The following is a 20,162-nucleotide window of genomic DNA, read 5'->3' as shown; positions in this document are numbered from 1 at the left end:
AATTCAGATGTTCTCAAGGGAAACCACTGGCTGAGGATAAAATCAACTATATCACAATTTTCATAGGGGAAACTCAGGATAAGGAGAATATGTGAACTACTTACTGATGCTATCACAGAGAAGCTTAGAATTGGTCAATAAGTCAAATAGAGATTATTATAAATAAAACTATAAGAAAAAATCCATTACATTAAAGTTCATGTGATCACGTGATTTTATATACTCTCTAATATATACCTATTAAAAGGAAAATTTTTGGATTCCTGATTGGCATTTTAATTTCTGAATGTGTTTGAAGGATTGTTGAAGTCAGTGCAAGAGAGAAATCAGATTGGTGATATTTTTGTCTGGTGATATTTTTGAGGGATTTATCTGATGCAGTCATGATAGAGGATTACAAAATAAGTTAAATTGTATAAAGATAAGAACTTATTAATTTGAATTTTTCCTAGAAAGCAGGCTAGTGATGAGGTCATATAGAATTACCGATAACTATAGATACACTGAATGGAAATTATACATTTGTAGAAAAGCAGGAGAAATAACACCAATGTCAGTAACTGAAAAAAGTGACAGTAACAAGAGCCAGGTCCTTCAAGACCTATGGCAAAACAGTAGGTTTTATGTGTTGAGAAATTGAAAAAAAGGAAATAGCAATTAAGTGATAGATTATTACAAGAATGTAAGTGACAGGCTGTACATATATTATGAAAATTAATTACCTACTGATAGATATTGATACTTCAGGCAATTTTGATAAGACTATTTATTTTCTTAAATGTACAAGAAATCAAACCACAGAGATGTTGAAGAATGACATTGTTGTATGAAAATTATATTGAGTCTTCAAAATATATGATAATGGAGTATAAGTTATGATACATCACACCATTCCTGGGAGACCTTGTAGTACCATTCTAAAGTCAATTATACTTTCTAAATTCCAACATAAACAACTCTAGAGATACTCATTACAATTAGACACTATTCACTATAGCACATGAAACAAAGAAAATCAGAAAATGCCCCACAGTTTTCTTTTTCCAGTGATTCTGACAAAAAAAAATGAAAAGGAAGTTTTTAATGTATTGATCATTCTTGATCAATCTATTACTGATTGTTTCTCTTCTTTTTCTTTATTTTCTTTTTTTTTACTTTTTGTGTTATAAAGATTAATTATCTGAGAGAGAGAATATATAGTAGAAATTTAGAAACAATTAAATACTAATTTTGATATTGATTTTTAAATTTATGGTATTATGCAAGGATTAATAAATCAATATACTACTCAAATAAATGAATTGTGGAAATTTTCATAGTCTTACTTGGACCTTAAAGACAAAAGGAAGTTGAAGGAAAGTGGAATTATAGATAGAGCCTTTACTGGAGGGGCAAATAAAGTAGAAAATGGATTAGCTTTTATATTGTATTCATAGCAAATGCAAAGTCAATAAAAATCATAGAAAATATTTTAGAGCAGGAATGTAGGTGAGCTAAAAGTAATCAAGTAACAGGAAAACAGAACTCAGAGTAAGTTAATAAATTACCCAGGATTATACAGGGGAGCAGTTTACCCAAGATTGAAACTTTTGTCTTCTCAAAATTAAATTAAGGGCAACTAGGTGACACAGTAGATTGAGCACTGTCCCTAGAGTCAGGGGTAACTGGGTTCAAATATAGCCTCTGAATTTTAATAATTACCTAGTTGTGTGTCCTTGGGGAAGCCACTTAACCACATTTGCCCTGAAAACACCTAAAAAATCAAATTAATTCCAAGGAACCACCTTATACCTATCAAATTTGCTAAAATACAGAAAAGGAAAATGCTAAATGCAGCAGAAGATATGGAAAAAGAGGGACACTGATGAAATTTTAAAGAAGTTGTAAACTGATACAACTATTTTGGAGAAAAATATGGAACTATGCCCAAAGGACTAAGAAACTGGGCATACTGTATGGCCCAACAGAATTGCTATTAGATCAGTATCCCAAAAAGGGAATTAAGAAGGATCTAAATGTTATATATTATATGCATATTATATAAGAAATGTAATATATATGTCCTATATGTACGACATATTTATGTGTGTGTTATGTATACATATATGTAATTAACTTTATATGATAACATTTAGGCATTTAGGTCTGTTTCCTTTTTCAAATAACATATGTGTATATATATATATATATACATATATATATATATGAATGGATATATTTGTCTAAATATTCTGTGGGAAGTAAAAGAGTGTGTGTGTGTGTGTGTGTGTGTGTGTGTGTGTGTGTGTGTGTGTTATTTTGGTGATGGCAAAGAATTGAAAATCAAGGGAATAACTATCAATTAGGGAATGACAGAATAACTGGTTTATCATTGTGATGCAATGATATTATTCTTGAAGAAGTGATGATGGTTCCAGAGGGAAAAAAAAAACATAGATAGACCTTAGACCTATATGAATTGATGCAGGATGAAGTGAATAGAATTAAGCAAAAATGGTAAACATTAATTGAAATATTATAAATATTTAGCTACTCTGACCAGTACAATCCAAGTCAATTCCAGAGGACTCATGATGATAAAATGCTATTTCCAGAGAGATAATTAATGAACTGTCATTACAAATTGAAGGTTAATTTTTTAAACTATTTTGTGTGATATAACAAATTTTCCATGATTCCATAAATATTATTCATATCATAAATCTTGTCTCATATATATATATATATATATACATATATATATATATATATATGTAGATGGGGAGAGATAAAGTGAGAGTATTTTGATGTCAAAATAAATTTAGGTAAATGTTAAAAAAATAATTTTAGAAATCTGATGTCTTCTCAGTTCAGTTCTACTACTCTTTTAAATGCATGACAATCACTGATCTTTTAATGGAACACTTGATTGTTCCAAATTGTAATGCTTGTCGTGCAAGATTAACAGAGTCTAAACATAGATTCAATGGAAGCTCACACTTATTGATAATGATTATTTTCTAAAGGAGAATGTGAATAAATGAATACACTAAATTTTGCAATTTTGTCATCCTAAAGAATTCACAATATAGAAACTCACACCAATGCAGATTGCATTCCATAAGCCCACATACACACATGCACACATGGGAATATGATATATCTTTTCAGATATGAAATGTTTGTATACCATTGTGGTAGTCAACTCCAAATCAGTCTAAAGAAAACATCTAAGAGAACAAATTTAATTTATATCATTGCAATTAAGGAAATTAAAGATTACAATAGTATAAAAAGCACTAAAAAGTAGTCTAGACCCTGTGAATTACAATAAACAATTTCACTTCTGATAAAATAGAAAGAAATTCTGCATGAATTTTAGACTTATGGGTTACTTTTGAGAGGTAAAATTAATTAAGATTATTACAAAAAGCAATTAAAGAGGAAAGTGGAAGAAACTCAATAAAGATGAAAAAATGGAAAAACAATCCATCAATATTATTGCTGCAAACATTTTTGTCTCCTCATAACAGTGCAGTCACATCTGTTTTCAAATATCCCAGTCTCTTAGGTACCATAAGAAGTAGAAATGTCTCCAAAGGAAAAAAAAATGAATTGTGTGAAAAAATTGGACAATAATAATAATAATAATAATAATAATAATAATAATAATAATAGAAGAAAATACATTTGAATGCTAAGCATGAAACAATTTCAAGAGAACTGAACACTAACAAGATGATTAAGAAACATATCAAGTGCATGAAGGAAAAAATGGAAACTTTTATTACCAAATAAAAGTAATAAAAATAACACAGACTTTTTTTTCCTTATAGGCTATTTAACCATCTTTATATAATCTTAAAAAAATACCTAAACATTTGTCAAGGGTCTTTTTGACATGGTTATGAGGAGAAAACAAGATTTTTTTTTCCTCAAAGGAAATCCTGAAGTACATCACATTTACCATTATAAACTGGGTCATTTTAATTTAGTGAAAATCATATTGACTGAATGAATTCCCATTCTCTGAATGAGACTCATATTGAATCTGATGACCAAATTTTTATGACCATCTCCAATACTACCTCTTTATTGAGTTGAAACAGGGAGGCAAAAACATAATATGAAACAAAGAGAAAGTTTATCTAAAGAAAAGCAGATGGTAGAGTTGAGGATGGAAATAGGAGAATCACTAGAATTCAGGTTTATAGCCAGCACTAGAGTACCTGGCATGGAGAATACAGTGAAGAATAACTTAGAAGAGACTTTTCAGCTTCTAAATTTCTTGCTTTCCTTTGACTTTTGCTCAAAGATCACGTCTTAACATCTATCTGCCTTATTCTCTGAAGTTTGTTAAGAACAGTAATAAACAATCACAATTTCTCCTTTTTTGTGCTATACACACATTTATATATCTTTATATATGCATATATAAATGTGCATACATGCATGAGCATATACATTATCTTATCAAATGCAAATTAAAACTATGATATAATTCATTGTATCAATAAAATTTGCTAAAATAATAGGAAAGGAAATGATAAATGCTAGAGGGGATGCAGAAAATCTTTTACACAAATCTCTTTATAGAATGAGATGTGTACATGTGTGTATCTCTGTGTGTATATAAAATCTTCATGCAAAAGATGATTAATCGAGAAACATTAAATACACGACTCTTATACCGCTGGCATTGTTCCATTTCTTTTTTGCTATAATCTATAAGTGAATTCCAGGAATCGGAATCATTCAATTAATTGTCATTAGTGAGTGCGTAAGAGTAAGCAAATTTGGTTTGATTGCACAGTACAGGAGAGAAAGTAAAATCAAAAAAAATATCTAAAATGATAAGTTGATGCCAAGTTGTGGAGAACTTTCAAAATTAAATGCAAGATTTTTATATTTTATCTGAGTAGTAATAATACCAATGAAGTTGGCTGAATAAAGGATTTACATGATCTAATCTATGCTTAAGGAAAATTATTTTTATAACATAGTTTACCTATATTGAACAGGAGAGATAATTTAGTTAGGAAATCTTGTTGGAATGCTATTTTAATAATGTAAGTAAGAGAAAATGGAAGACTGAAGTAGGATAGTAGCTATATTAGTATCTAGAAAGAAATAGCTTGCAAAGATGAAATGACAAAGTTTGACATCTACTTCGATATGTGGGTTGTAGAAAACTGAGACATTCAAGAGGAAAATGGTCAGTTCACTAGCAATACCAAATTGCAAAGGGAAGTCACTTCCAATTTCAACAGAGAAAACAGTTTGATGAGCTATATATGGAACTATTCAGTTGTTGAGGCCATTCTATTTTCTATTGAGTTAAAGAAAGTCTGATCTATATGCTATATATACATATTTTTGAATTATATGAGAGTTGGGGGCCCTTTGTTTAATTTTCATCTTGTTATGAATGAAATCTTGCTATCCTCATAAGAATTTCCATACAAGAGAATTTTGGAAAATGATTTCTATAAGAAGATCTCTAGCATTGAATCTGGTCCTTCTTAATACAATCCTTGATGTTGGATCATGTGTCAAATGTACTTTGAAAAATATTTATCAGAAAATAGTCATAGACTAAAAATTTTGGTGTCTCAGATAAAGCAGGTGTCAAAGAAAATAGAAATTTTTAAAAGTATGTACAAAGTGGAAAAAAGAGACACAAACATTCAACTTAATAAAAATAGAAAGGAAGTAAATTAGTATTCCTAAAACTACTTCAGGGGAATAAATATTGAAAATTAGAGAAATGAAGTGAAAATTATAAATTAATAGATTATAGAACAGATTAAATAAGTAATTGGTTTTTTTAATGATTAATGCTATCTACAGGATTAATAATTTAAGCATGTTAAAAACAAAAATGAAAACTCAAAATACAAAGAAATTCAGTAATTTACCTCAGAAAGGAAGGAAAAAAATTAATTACTAAAACTGCTGTAATGTATACTATATGCCAGAAAATTAGGGAATCTAAAGAAAATTAATGAATATGTACCAAAACCCCTAAATTATCCATATAGCAACCTATTTCAAAATAGCTTAATAGTATAGATGAAACTCTAATGACTTTTTCAAACCCTTGACCAAATGTAATCAAATGAACTCAAATAAATATTAAAAGAATGATTTCCTAGGAAGTTTTTTCCTCAAAACTGTAGACAAAGGACATCCTACCATCTGTCTTTAGATAACAAATATTTGTTTCCCACAAAAAGGATAGACAAAGGGACAAATATATAGCTGTTTTTTGAATTGACTCAGATTTAAAAAATTAAATAAACACTTCACAAGAGATTCCAGTAACTTGACTAAAAAAATTCACAACAAAAACAACTGTATTTGTAGAATTTTGGAATAGGTCACTATTTGGATATCTATTAGTGTAATTAATTAAAATACTACAATATTTATCAAGCACTTTAAAAAACGTTTTCCAATATCTATCTATCTATCTATCTATCTATCTATCTATCTATCTATCTATAGCACAATTAAAAAAAAACTCCCTAAACTTAATGTCAAAACTCTAAAACACATATTAAAAATCTTCATTAATAAAATCTTACCTAAATGTGGACAACTAATAGCTATTATTATTTTTAGTAATGAAGCATTAGGATATTATTTAGTACAAATAAGTGTAAGACAAAATTGTCTCCTCTACTCATTATTATTTGACATTTTTCTATTAATAGAAACTATCAGAGTAGAAAAAAATAAAAAATAAGAAATAAAAAAGAAACAAAAACATGTTAAACGATCCCTATTCAGAGTTGACAACATAAAAGTATTAGCACTGGAAAGTCAGTGACAATAATTGAGATACAGTACAAACTCTTTAAAGAAAGAAATGGATATAAATATTGAAAATTATATATACTGTTTAATCTTGGAAAATTCCAGTATAACAAAAGCAACAAGATTACAATAATTATTTTAAAGAATAATGGTTATATAATTTATTTACCAAGGCTATATTATATAGACCTAGATAGAAAAATAATAAAATTAAATTTGAAGGAGAAAATATCTAGACCATAGAGAGGAATAATGAGAACTAGTGTTGGAAAGTTATCAAAACATTTTCAGATTTCCAACTTGATTATAAAATAGTAATCACCAAGGTAATTTGGTACCAGTTAGAATTGCTGACCATCTACACAACACATTGACCCTACTTGAGGTGATCATATTTTCTTTCTCCTCACTAGAATATTGGACTCTATCCCTTGAAAATATCCTGGCTCTAGCACACTAACATTGACTATTTTCTTGCCAGTATTCATGCCTCCATAATACTTCCAGTTCAATCCAATTTCAGACTGCAGCATAGTATTATCCTTGGTCTTGTTCCCTTTATGTTTTGCTCTATTTTCTCCTTATCTCTCTGTGTGTCCCCCCCCCCCATTAAAATAGGGAAGAGTTGATTCTTCAGGTCAAGTAACATCTTAATTTCTAGTAATTATTTCTCCAACTCAGTACTTATCATGTAATAACCAAATAAAGATACTCTAGTTATCTAATCATGTACCAATCCTTCCCAGTCACTGTCTCCTTGTTTCTATCTCCATCTCTCACTCTGCGTGTCTGTCGTTTTCTCTGTCCCATTTCTTTTCTCCTTCCTTCCCAATGTACGTATGTTTCTATTTTTTTGGCAAAACATCAGCTACCCCTAAACAAAATTTTAAAATTTTATAATAAAAAGAAGCAATCATAAGCAATAGCTCTGTGTTCGATAATCTCCAAAATATAATTCACTAAGGAAAGGACTGATTGTTGACAATAACTGCTGGGAATATTTGGACATTAATTGGCAAAAGATAGGTTTATAGTGACTGTGTCCATCATATATCATAATAATCTCCAAAGGGATACATGAAATAAAAATAAAAATAGTCATAATGTAAAATAATGCAGAAGAAATATGATCAAATTTATCTCTGTAGTTAGGCACAATTCCTATTTAAATAAGAGATGGAATAAATTATGAAATAATATATAATCTTGAATACATTCATTAAAAATTGATAAAATGAAATAATTAAAGAAAGATTTAGTCAAGATAAGTTAGAGACCAAACTGATAGAGATCTAATGACAAAACATATAGGAAGCTGATATAAATGTGTTACACTAAGTTCCATGCTCAATAATTATTAATAATGATTAAAGCATATGAAGTTTTAAAAAAAATAATTACAATTTTCATGCTTCCATGGAAAAATTATTTTCCATTGCCAGAGAATAAGAGAAATAACAATTAAGACACACATGAAGTCTGATCTAGTATTATTCAAATTCTTAAAACTATATACACATTCAAAGACAGTTTTGTAGAAGTGACTATTGGACAAAATTTGCATTCTGCATTAATAGTGATGTAAAATAGTCTAGTCATTCTGAATTTTGATTTGTAATTTTGGAAAAGTAGCTAAAATATATATCCTTTGATGTCTCAATCTTATTAATGCTCAAGTAATTCAGATTTTATGAGGTAGCCAAGGACAGTGAAAAACTTTATGTAAAATATTAATATCAATAGCCTTTATTGATGTGAAAATTAGATATAAAATAGATGCACAATTAATTGGAGATTAAGAAAAATGAGAAGACTAATATAAACAATATCATTGTCTAACTAGAAAGACATATTCTCTAATTTGTACTTCAGGACTAGCAGTCACTTACTATAGCTAAATGATTGATTATTAATGACTTAATTTTAAAATTTTTCTCAATCTATTTGATGTTACACATTATAAAAAGGTAATGATTTTAAGAGACATTTTCTGCCTTTTAATTTAGTCATGTGATTTTTTGCTCCTTGATTATAAAGATGTTAAATTATGCTAATGGAATCACTTATATTCAACTTTTCTTATCTAAAATAATTAATAATAATTTAGTTAATTGACAGCTTCTTTGTTCATATTTTTAGGATCTTGTTTAATAATATTAATCAGTGATCTTTTCTTGATCTCATTTTTTCTCATTTTGTATGGGTTCCCAATGCAAAATTTTTTTCCTGTGACAAAGTATATTTCTCTGTTTAAAGTGTTGACTAGATTTCATTTCTAAATGGGGGAGATCTAACCACAGCAAACATAGACTAACTTTGCGAGATATTTATTGCTTCTCAATTTTCACTCATGAGATCATAACTAGATCAACTATTATTTTGTCATGTTAATATTATATTTATATTAATAGACATATTTTTCTGATTTGTTTTCAAACAATTGGATAGCAATATCTCAACATTTTCTTTATTTCTCAATTTATTCTGAATATCTCCTCTTTTTATCTTGAATTTTGAATTTGTCTTTTTTGGGGAGAGAAATCTTTAAATAAGCTTTATTAGGCTTTTTAAGGAAATAGGTTCACATAAGAGATTAAAGTTTTTGATATTCTTGTTTTTATTGTTTTTTAATATTGTGTCTTAGAGTTTCTGTTTTCTTGTTTCATGAACATTTGATAGCAACTTAGTCAATTTTACTTTATGAGTTGATAATTTGCTTATGTGCAACTTGGTGGCACAGTGAATAGAGCACCAAGTCTGGAGTTAAAATGACCTGAGTTCTTATATAGTTTCAGAGACTTATCAGCCATGTGTGATATAGGGCAACCTATTTGCCTCAGGTCTTTCATAGCTAAAATGAGATGCAAAAGGAAACAGAGCAAATTCATTATTTTTGCTAAGAAACCTCTAATCGAGGCCACAAAGAGGCACCTCACAAAAAATAATCAAAAAAATAAAATTAGTTAATGTTTAAATTTTTAATTACATCTTAGCACCTACAATCACAAGATAATTTTAGAGATCTAATTATATCCACAAACTTATCTACACACACACACACACACACACACACACACACACACACATACACACATACACGTATGTGCATTTATAAGTATATACTCATATACAAATACATGCAATCCTAAATATAAATTATATATTATATATTATAAATAAATGGAGACATTTTTCTATCACTTTTTAAGTTTAAAGCATTTTATAAATGTTAAGCATTAATATCATTATTTTTATGATGATAATGATGATAATTATGATCAAGCTATGTTTCCAGCTTGGCACATTTAATGATTAAATTTGCTAAAATGTATTATGTCTATTTTGTATACCTATTTATTGTTTGCAAAATGTTTTGAGTGCAAGTCTTCATCATTGAAGGTAAAAGTACAGCAACCTCTCATAGATCCAAAACTGTCATAGCATTTTGGGTCTGCATTTTATCTATCCTGGATTGGTTCATATCTTGTTAGGGAACCTGGTAACATTTTTACTACCTAGCACATCTTTGATTTTGTTCAGTGACCTTTGTATCATTTAACATAACACTATTTATGCTCTTTTTCTATTTCTTTCATCCATATTTCTTGCTTTAATTGCATTTTCAAATGTATTATAACAAAGGATTCATTTGACAGCATTGTTGTTTTTATATTTATTCATGGGTTATCTATGCTCTAAGAAATAATCAAAATTTTAAAGGTGCTTTCAGATAGTGAAGATAGTGAAAATAGGTGTTATTTAACATTCTCATTAAAAAATCACTCAAAGTCTAATCATTACTGATCTTTTGTTCAGATAGTAAATTTTTTCTTCTCTTTCTTTCACATTTGTTTAAGTGTAAATGAGATATTTCAAAAATACATCCACAAATTTGTGGGTGTTACATTGTCATCCATGATACTTTTCATGGCAATATATTTTATAATTTAATCTTTCTCAAAAATATCCAAGTTTCATTGCTTTCTTGTTCAAAAGAAGATGTCAACAATTTTTTTTAAACTTTAGTTGAGGAATAACTCTATAACAAATTCTGCTTTTGACTGTCTAGAGCTGTATATTTTTATCTTTGGTTTTTAAATGCATTCCAGCTTGAGTTGTTTCAGTTTTTATTTTAATCTATCCTGAAAATCTTTGTCTGCTTTATGAACATATTCACTTCATTAATATGCAGGAATATCATTGCTAATTTCGTGGTCTCCCAGAAATTTAACAGCAATAAGTAAAGGAGATATCTACTGCTCGCTTAATTTTGAATAATCTAAACTCTTCCTTCTCGAGGGAACCCCCCCAGAACAAACCCAAGTCAATAAATCTCCCCATCATCACTCATATTGTCAGCTGTAACAACTCTCTTTTATTCATATATCATTCTCCCTCCTTATCATTATTTTCTTTAATTTGAAAATAAAATAATTTATTATTTTTGCATTTTCCAAATGTAATGAATTTCCAAAAAATATTACATCATTTATTATTGCTACCTTTTACTGTAACTTTTCTTCTATCACCATTACATATGGTCCTCAGATATAATGAAATATTGTTTACTTTCTCCACATATTCATCATATATAGTATTTATTTTAAACACTTGAGCCCACCGTTTTTTTCTCAGTTTCTAATCAATCCTTCTTTATCAAAATGAATCAATGAAGGAAAATGATATTTTCTGGCTCTTGGTGGTATGTAAGCTTGAATTTGGGCAACCTGAAATATTATTATTTTTCTTTAAGATGCTTGTTTCATCAAATATATTTTCATTTAAATGAATTTCAAGTATATCTGATTCCTTGCAACCACATTTGAAATTTCCTTGGCAAAATTACTGAATAGGTTTATCATTTCCTTCTACAATTCATTTTACAGGTCAGGGAACTGAATCAAGAAGGCTTAAGTTTCTTGCCCTGTCACAGTCATTAAATATCTGAGGTAGGACTGGAATTCAAAAAGATTAGTCTTTCTGAACCTGCACCCTATACTCTATCCACAACATCACCTAATGATCACCTAAATGCATCAACATACATATAAATATACATATACATATATATATAAACATATATATATACATATATATGTAATGAATTATATTTGCAAATAATTTGAAATATAATATTTGAGACTTCATAAAACCTCATTACTCATGTGTCAATTTCAACCAATCCCAACTGGGTTATGTGGGCAACTAGTTGCCATAGTGGATAGAGCACTGGCCTTGGAGTCAGGAAATCCTGAGTTCAAATCTAAGCCTCAGAATTTTACTAGCTTTTTGACCTTAGGAAAGTCACATCCATGGTCATCTTGATTCATATCTTTTTTGTTGTTTGTTTTTTACTGCCCCATTACGTATTTTATTTGATTACCTCAGTATGCCCAACACTTCTAACTGAGGGTCTATTTTTTATTGGTGGTTAATTTTTCCAAATACATGTTAGGAAAGTTTTTCAATATGTATTCATATGCTTATGTATATTTTTAATTTAAAAAATTTCATTCCACTCTTCCTTCCTACCTCCCTCCACTCAGCAAAGAATAGTGAGGTTAATAGTTTACATTTGAGTTAAGCATGTTTACAGGTTAGTCATTTTCAGTATGAGGAATTAGAATTAAGGGAAATAAATACATAAGATTTTTTTAAGTGAATATAGGGCCAGCGAAGTGGCATAGTGCTTAGAGAACAAGCCCTGGAGTCAGGAGTACCTGAGTTCAAATCTGACCTCAGACACTTAATAATTGCCTACCTGTTTGAACTTGGGCAAGTCACATAACCCCATTGCCCTAAATAAATAAAATTTTTAAGAAATCATTTAAAAGTGAGTGTAGTATTCTTCAGATTCTGAAGGAATTTTTTATGTCTTGTGTTTTTCTTCCTCTGGATGGGGATAGCATTGTCCATAGCAAGTCTAATATGGTAGTCCTAGCTCTAAGAACAACTGAGAGTAGCTGCATCTATCAGGGTTGATAATCTCACAATGTTGTTCATATGTTCAGCTACCTTCATTCAGCATCAGATCCTGTAATTCTTTCCATGATTCTCTAGAGACTGACCATTTATGCTTCCTTAAAGAACAGTAGTATTCCATGATATTCATGTACCATATCTTAAACCATTCCTCAATCGATGGGTATCCCATCAATTTCCAATTCTTTGCCACTACAAAAAGAGCTGCTATGAATATTTTGGAACATGTGGCACTTTTCCCATTTTTATGATTTCTTCTGGATATAGAATTAGAATTGAAATTGCTGGGTCAAAGGACATAAACATTTTTATTTCTCTTTGGGAATAGATCCATATTGCTCTCTAGAATGGTTGGATCACTTCACAACTCCACCAACAATGTATTAATGTCTCAATCCTCCCACAATCTTTCCAGCATTGATCATTTTCCCTGTTTTTTCCATCTTGGCCAATCTTAGTGAGGTGATATCTCATATTAGTTTTGATTTGAATTTCTCTAATGAATAATGACTTGGAGCATTTCTTCATATGATTATATATAAAACTTAACTTTTTTCTTTTAAAAACTGTCTATTTATATCCCTTAACCACTTATCGATTGGGGAAATTCTGATTCATATCTGACCACTGGAACCAGATGTCTCTGCAGGAGAAAATGAGATTGGTGAATTAGTACAGCACCTACTCACCCAAATCCAAATTATGTGCTTGTCATTGCTTCACCTCTGTGATGTCATTGTCTTTTACAAAAAACAAAAAGCAAGAGGGTGGGCAGGAGACTGGGGTGGGGTGGGGGGCCGTGGAAGCCGTGGCCAGCCGGGCTGGGCAGGGAGGAGGAGCCGGGGCCGGGCAGCGACTGCATGGCAGAGCCGAGTGTGGCCGGAGCCGGGCCCGGGGCCCCGATCCGAGTCTCCATCAAGACCCCCAAGGACAAGGAGGAGATCGTGATCTGCGACCGCGCCTCGGTGAAGGAGTTCAAAAAGGAGATTTCCCGGAGGTTCAAGGCCCAGCAAGACCTAGCTTGTCTTGATCTTCCCTGGCAAGATTCTCAAAGATGGAGACACATATAATCAGTATGGGATTAAGGATGGGCTCACTGTACATTTGGTGATCAAGACCCCACAGAAGGCTCAAGATCCTGCTGCTGCCGCTGCCACTGCTGCCACCACTGCCACCAACACTGCTACTGCTGCTTCGTCTTCCCCAGATGCTGCTTCTACTCCAGCTGCCACGACAGCTTCACCTGCTGCCCCTACTCAGCCATCCACCTCAAGCAGTACCATCCCTGATGCTGCTAGAGGAAGTGGGAGGAGCAGTGGAGGTGGTCCAACCTCAGGAGCTGGGGATGGGTCTTCTAATGGTCCTGCATCCATACTTTCTGGCTTTGGGGGCATCCTTGGGTTGGGCAGCCTCGGTCTTGGCTCGGCTAATTTCATGGAGCTACAACAGCAGATGCAGAGGCAGCTGATGTCCAGTCCTGAGATGTTGTCCCAGATCATGGAGAACCCCCTTGTCCAAGACATGATGTCCAACCCTGATCTGATGCTCCATATGATCATGGCCAACCCATAGATGCAGCAGCTCATGGAGAGGAATCCAGAGAGATCAGCCATATGCTCAATAACCCAGAGTTAATGAGGCAGACCATGGAACTGGCTCGAAATCTTGCGATGATGCAAGAGATGATGCGCAACCTGGACCGGGCCCTGAGCAACCTGGAGAGTATCCCTGGGGGATACAATGCCTTGTGCCTAATGTACACAGACATTCAGGAGCCCATGTTCAGTGCTGCTCGGGAACAATTTGGCAGCAATCCCTTCTCCTTGGTGGGGAAATTCTGACAGCTCCTTCTCCCAACCTCTCCGGACTGAGAACTGGGAGCCTCTCCCTAACCCCTGGAGTCACTCAGCACCCCATTCCCAGGCCCCAGGGCCCACTGGGGAGGGCACCGGAGGCTCAGGGACCAGCCAGGTGCATCCAACAGTCTCCAACCCCTTTGGGATCAATGCAGCTAGCCTGGGCTCAGGGATGTTTAATAGCCCTGAGATGCAAGGTCTTCTCCAGCAAATTTCAGAGAATCCTCAGCTGATGCAAAACATTATCTCTGCCCCATACATGAGAAGTATGTTGCAGACACTTTCCCAGAACCCCAACGTCGCTGCTCAGATCATGGTGAATGTCCCATTGTTTGCTGGAAACCCCCAGCTGCAGGAGCAGCTCAGGCTCCAGCTTCCTGTCTTTCTACAGCAGATGCAGAACCCAGATTCGCTGTCCATTCTCACCAACCCCCAGGCCATTCAGGCCCTGCCACAGATTCAACAGGGGCTGCAGACGGTGTAGACGGAGGCCCCAGGGCTGGTGCCCAGCCTTGGCAACTTTGGAGCACCCCGAATCCCACCTCCTTCTGCAGGTGGTATTAGTGGCTCAGAGGCCCCCATCACTTCCTCATCCATGCCAGCTAGTGCCTCTCCAGGGGAAAGCACCACCAACCCCCAACAGCAGCTGATGCAACAGATGATTCAGCTTTTGGCTGGAGGAGGAAATTCCCAGGTGCAGACACCAGAGATTCGCTTTCAGCAACAGCTGGAGCAGCTCAAAACTATGGGCTCATCAATTGGGAGGCTAACGTACAGGCCCTGATTGCTATGGGTTGGGATATTAATGCAGCCACTGAGAGACTGCTGGGCTCTCAGCCCTCCTAATCCTTCAATCCATCCCTCCCTCCCCACCTCCTGTACACATATGCACACCTAAACACTCACTTCCCCTACATCATTTGGTTCCTTTGACAGCTCCCCAACCCCCTCCAAATCCATAACCACATCTCCTATGACTCTTCACCTGTTGTCTGGTCTTCAAGTCTCTTCAAACAGCAAGGGGAGAGGCATTTGGGACATGTCAAAGTAACCCCATAGCTCTATCTTGAGTCTCTTGATTTCAGTTGTACATCTCTTCTCTATTCTGCCCCTGCCTGACTTTTGGCAAGAGATATTTAAACAATTTTGACTTTTTGGGGGGGTTTCCCAACTCCATCCCTGACTGCCCTCCACATTGTTCATAACTTGTCATTAATAGAACTGAGTCATGGGATGACCTGATTGATTGCCTTATTTTATCAGAGAATATTGATCTGCCTCTTCCAGTTGATTATGGAATCTTTTTGTATCTAATTCTGAACAGCTTTCCTCTCACAACTCATGCTACCAGCCCCCACCACCCTGTTGGGGGCGGGGGGAAGAGGCTTGGCGGTCGCTTAGAGGGGAAACATAATCACCTTATAAGGGAATGTTACAGAACTCGGCCCCTCATTGAGTAAGAGTTCATGGGAGGGAGGACAGAGGGGATAAAAGGGTCTGCTGAGAGGTGGGGGGGGAGCGGGAATGTGATCACAGAAGAATAAAGACTCATGACCCACCTCAGGCGCTCTGTCTGGTTCTTCCCCCATCAAAGAGTGGGGGCCGGAGGTACCCCGAAGACTCACCACGCGTTGGACTGGTGAGTAAGAGGACGGACTAGCATTAAGAAGCCGGCGTTGTAAATAAAAACCCGGCAAGTGGTGCCGAAACCCGGGACCTGATTTTGCTAGGGAACGTCTGAATCCGCTGGTCGGATTCTCCAGACAGCCTCGGTCGTTTCTGACCGGGAGGAAGGAGAGGGCGTTTACTCTCAGATATTGCCTGAGGGACATATCCCTATTGTGTTGACTATGCTTTCTTTCTCTCCCCTTTCTCCTTCTACTCTAATCACGCTCCTTGCCGTGCTGGCCTGTCTGATTGTGCCCTGCTTCCTCCTTCTCTTTTGCCGAACGGGAACTTTCCAGTTCTGCCACCTGTTAGGATTGCAGCCTCGGCTAGTAGACAGCATGGGGGGGCCGGAATAGTATTCCCGCCTTTGAGCCGGAAGAAAAAGAGGTCGTTGCAAGGCAGCTTTATAAACTCTGCGCTAAGCATGGCCGTAAATTACCTATCAAGACGTGCCGTGCTTTTGTTGAGAATATCTGGAACATCTGCCCTTGGGTGCAACATAGTGGGATCCAACCAGATAAATGGAAGGTGGTAGGGCAGCAGATGGCCTCCTATAATGACACCTGCCCGGGAAAACTGACCCCCAAGGATTTTACAGTGTATAAGATAGTGGATGCAGCCCTGCATCCCCAAAAGGTGACTTTGGCACGAACAATCAGCACTCAGGTGGGTAGCTCGTTGGCGGGATCGGATTCAGAGAGCCCAGAGGAAGAGGGAAGGCCACCCCCTCCCCTGTATCCGTGGGAGGAACTTAGAAGAAACAATGGGGGAACAAGGGGCCCCCAGGGAGAAGAAAATGCCGCATGCCCCTCCTTACCGAGACAGAATGAAAAGGGGGAGGGCGATGAATGTGGCACACTTAGAGATTCAGGGCCGGAAGTTTCCGAGCGCGGGAAGGGAGGGGTGCAAACAGCCCTCAGGGGTGGCAGGAAGAGGAGCGTGAGTAGGTGGGACCGGGAGGCTGCTGACGAGGAGGGAGAAGTCCGCGCTGATTGGACAGCTGCCGCGCCCCAGGCTTGGCGGCCCAGCCAGGAAACAGAGACAAAAAATCCCCCGTGTTCCTTGTCCGCCCTTCAGAGATCCCCTAAAGGGCTCCGCCCATCCGGCCTACTTGCCACCAGTGCCTCCATAGCAATAGAGAAAGGGGAGGAGGTGGACTGGGATGACTGGGGCCTCTACCCGGTATTTACGGACCCCCTTACCGGAGCCCGAGACTACCGCCCTGTCCCTTTTAAGATGCTTAAGGAACTTAAGGAGGCCGTGACTAAATACGGCCCAAGCTCCCCTTATGTAAAAAGACTGATGCAAAACCTCTTTGCTACGCACCCTTGGACCCCTGCTGACTTTGACGAAATTGCAGCCGCGTGCCTAGATGCCTCCTTATATTTAGCTTTTAAGGCTCAGGCCCGCAGAGAGGCCTCTAAGCTGGCAAAATCCCGGGGTTATACTCCCCTGGATTTAGCCATTGACCTCCTGTGTGGAACTGGAGCCTATACTGACCCTGCTGTTCAGGCCCAGTATGGCCAGTTTGAGCTAGAGACTGTTAAAGAAACACATGTTGCAGCTTGGGATAAGATTGGAGCCATGAAAGTGGGGAGAGCCACACAGAAGTTGGTTGGGCTGAAGCAGAGAGCAGATCAGACACCCCTCTCATTTGTGAACGAGGTTAAAGAGACAGTGACTCGTATAATGGGAGACACACCGGGATCTGATCTACTTATGAGACAATTGATTAAAGAGGGTCTTCGCCCCAAAGGGATCGCAGCCATTAGCAGCCTTCCCCCCGACGCTTCATTAGAAGGAATTGTTGACAAATTGCTGGACATGCCCAGCGAGGATTCAATTCAAGCCTTAGTGACTGCCATGGAGAACCGGGAGGATAGCCTCCTGACCGCCCTTCACGGTATGCAGGTGAGACCCACCTGTTTTGGGTGCGGAAAGCCAGGGCACCTCAAAGCACAGTGCAGGCAGCGGCCCCCCTCCACTTCAGTTCCGACCTGTTATTCCTGTGGAAAGCCAGGTCACATAGCCAGGTTCTGCCGATCCAAAGGGAAGTCGGGAAAAGGGAAAGGGAGGGGCCCGGCCGCGGGGCCCCCCCCCGTGCTCAAAGACAGCGGCCCCATTACTGTGACTATCCCCGTGAGGGTTGACTATAGAGAAGGGACACAGCAGAGAGAGATCAGGCCTTGGGAAACCTCGATGATTCCCATTGAGCTAAATATTTTCCCAGCGCTCATCACAGGGGCTGAGAGATGTGTGGACTTAGTCACCCATACCCAGGTCATTTTTGGTCCCGGAAGTCCCACATCCGTAAGGGTCACAAACCCCCACCCCTTTCCCACCTTGGTAAAACAGGGCCAAGAGGTAGGAAAGGCGCTGCCCTTGCGGACCCCTCCCACTCATGTGAACTGGGTCCACCCGGTCAGCTCTGGGCGACCACTGTTAACCGTCACGGTGGAAAATCAGAAGCTCGAAGGGATAATTGACACTGGAGCCGATTGCTCTGTCATAAATAGGGGACAGTGGAGGCGCGAGTGGCCACTCCTACAGAGCCCTCAAGCAGTGACGGGGGTGGGGGGCAATAGATCTGCCATGAAAGCAGCACACGCCCTACGGTGGTCAGCTTTGGAAGAATCTGGACTCTTCACCCCACTGTGCCTACCCGACCTCCCTTATGCATTATGGGGTAGAGATATCTTGAGCCAGCTTAACCTGACACTTGCCACCCCTGATAGCCTGCGGGGAAATTAATTGGGGCCACTCTAGAGATGAGCTTTTCCCCCAGAATAACATGGATTAATAAGAAACCTATTTGGGTTGAGCAGTGGCCCCTGACAAAAGAAAAGCTCATCGCCCTCACAGACATAGTAATGACCCTCCTGCACGAGAACAAAGTGGAACCGTCCCTTAGCCCGTATAACTCCCCCGTCTTTGTCATAAAAAAGAAAGGGGGGAGTTGGAGAATGTTGATTGATCTTCGGGCAGTAAATGCCAACATGGTACCCATGGGGACCCTCCAACCTGGTCTCCCTATGCCCACTGCAGTCCCGCAAGGGTGGACTATTATAGTGATTGATGTTAAAGACTGCTTCTATAGCATTCCCCTCCACCCGGAGGACAAAGAAAAATTTGCCTTTTCCCTCCCCGCGATCAATTTCCAAGCCCTCAGTAAACGTTATCAGTTCACCGTCCTACCTCAGGGAATGGCCAATAGCCCCACCCTGTGCCAGCTTTACATGGATACTCTGCTACATCCTATCTTTTTAAACAGAAAGGGGGAGTTGGCAGGTCACTGACCCATTCAGACCTGTCTCAGGTACTATTTACCATGAATTTCCTACAAGTCAGGGATGACGGCACTACAACCGCCCAGAGATTTTTCTCCCCAAAAGGACATGCTAAGAAAGAACCAACGCTCCTGCCCTCTCCCACCAAGGCCCTACCAGGCTCTAAAGTCATGTGGAGAGATGAAGGGGGAGGTTGGCATGGCCCTGTAACGGTAAAGAACAGAAGACAGGGCCACCTGTCATTTCATCCCGAGGATAAGATAGACCTTGATTAATGCCCAACCCTACGGGGTGAGAGGAATTTCTTTCTTTTTCAGGCCTTCTGATCATCGTAGGGATCCTTGGAGGTGCTCCATCTGAAGGAAATCCGACATGGGGAATACTCCGAGTTATTCCCTCTCCCCTTCCGGTAGCACGGAACTCCCCGATCTACCCTCGCCTGCTAGTGACCAATACATCGATGGGGCTCCCTTCTGCCTCGGTGGGGCCCCTCATGTGTGGCCACAGGGGAAGACATCGAGGATCCCATACCATGGAGGGATTGCCAGATGGCGGGAGGATACCCCCTTGA

The 20,162-nt window shown here is 37.3% G+C and overlaps 2 pseudogenes; both read left to right on the top strand.

Annotated features, from left to right (window-relative positions):
* The window catches only part of LOC141499140 (ubiquilin-4 pseudogene), a 25,275-nt pseudogene extending 14,233 nt beyond the window's left edge, over positions 1 to 11,042 (top strand).
* Positions 11,043 to 13,640: 2,598 nt separating this feature from the next.
* Positions 13,641 to 15,482, top strand: LOC141500543 (ubiquilin-4 pseudogene; annotated as a pseudogene).
* Positions 15,483 to 20,162: the final 4,680 nt, after the last annotated feature.

Source organism: Macrotis lagotis, chromosome X (genome assembly GCF_037893015.1).
Source record: "Macrotis lagotis isolate mMagLag1 chromosome X, bilby.v1.9.chrom.fasta, whole genome shotgun sequence".
Classification (NCBI taxonomy): Eukaryota; Metazoa; Chordata; class Mammalia; order Peramelemorphia; family Peramelidae; genus Macrotis; species Macrotis lagotis.
The sequence above is the reverse complement of the archived record's forward strand: the minus strand, read 5'-3'. Positions and strand labels throughout refer to the sequence as shown.